The sequence below is a fragment of the Octopus bimaculoides genome, chromosome 18 (genome assembly GCF_001194135.2).
Source record: "Octopus bimaculoides isolate UCB-OBI-ISO-001 chromosome 18, ASM119413v2, whole genome shotgun sequence".
NCBI classification, from domain to species: Eukaryota; Metazoa; Mollusca; class Cephalopoda; order Octopoda; family Octopodidae; genus Octopus; species Octopus bimaculoides.
Window position 1 is genome coordinate 24,825,374 of NC_068998.1, and position 1,622 is coordinate 24,826,995.

The following is a 1,622-nucleotide window of genomic DNA, read 5'->3' on the forward strand; positions in this document are numbered from 1 at the left end:
TGTATGGGGTTCTGATGATTATGGTTCCATTACAAATCAAGCTGAAGAGAAATAGACAGTCGGTAAGATTGTTAAATTTTGAAACCGGTCCCTGTTTAAGAACGTTCCTTTTTCGGTGATTTTAAATGTCTTGTCCGCTTACGTTTTGGTATCACGCTATATTTCATGTTGAGAACAATTTAGGTCTTATTAGACACAAGATGTGATCTATTTCTAGCACATTGAATGTCCACGTTAGTGGTCAACGTCATATATATAGATATAGATAGATAGATAGATAGATAGATAGATAGATAGATAGATAGATTCAGTTGAATTAGGTACTTAAGTTCAAGCACCAAGTCAGTGCGGTATTGTCCGTACAACTCAAAGTAAGGCGAATAAAATCAAACTAAGCAACAGGATATATCTAGAGATGATGCAGTACGACCGTTTCAAGTTCCCCTATTTAATAGAATAATGCAATCATTACATCAATTTAAATGCAGGGCTATCGTCAGCTGCAGAAATAAATAGAATCGTTTAATCAGTTGGACACATTAATATGATTTTACTTAAATTCTCTAATAGAGAAAGTAGCGGGGAAAGTCTATGTTGTTACTAATCTACACTAATGTATACTTCACGTCTAAAACGGTATCTAGAAGTGTACAATCACAACTGTAGCTGGTAACTTTGTATATATAGAATGTTCAATAAATATGAAAAAAACGTAATAATAACAATTTTGATCTTTTAGACTCAAACATAGTACCAAGTGTACGTCCTTATCAAACAAAATTTGGGAACTGAAGGAAAGCGGAAACGAATGTAGCCTTAAATGGGATATTATAAGGAAAGCGAAGCCTTATAGAGATAGTCGATACTGGTGCGAGCTGTGCTCTATGGAAACCTATGAAATTTTTATGTTTAGAGACAAGAGCAATCTGGTTAATAATAGATTAGACCAAAGGGTATCATGCGTACATAGGATCACCCGTTCATTTAAATATTCTCGAAATTAGCGTTTATAGGTGCTGCACTTGAACCAGGATAAGGGAAATTAATTTTAGTGTCGTATATGATGTGAACTTACACTCTAGTATTATATACAATAAGTTATATATATATACAGTTTTATATTTAAGAGATGAGGAATTATGTACATTATTTACGTTTGACGGATATATGTCCTCATGTGGTTTGTTGTCAACACAACATTTTGGTGTCTTGGGTTATTATTATTATTATTATTATCATCATCATTATTATTATTATTATTATTATTATTATTATTATTATTATTATTATTATTATTATTATTATTATTATTATTATTATTATTATTATTATTATTATTATTATTATTATTACCATTGCACAGCTTCTAACGCTGGAGATGTACTACACTTTCAGCTGTTCACTCCCAGTGAACTAAGGTAACACCTCTTATTTTTCGAGCACCTACCGGAGTATTCCAGCGGTTCGAAGCAGTGCTGTTTTCTGCAAGTGCTCCACACTTATTGCAGCCCCTATGTGTTCCACGTACTTCTCGAGATTTTAGCTCACTGTCCCCAGCTCTCCGACATTTATTGGTACTACTGCTACCTTTTTCATCAACCACAACTACTTAACTTACCAAG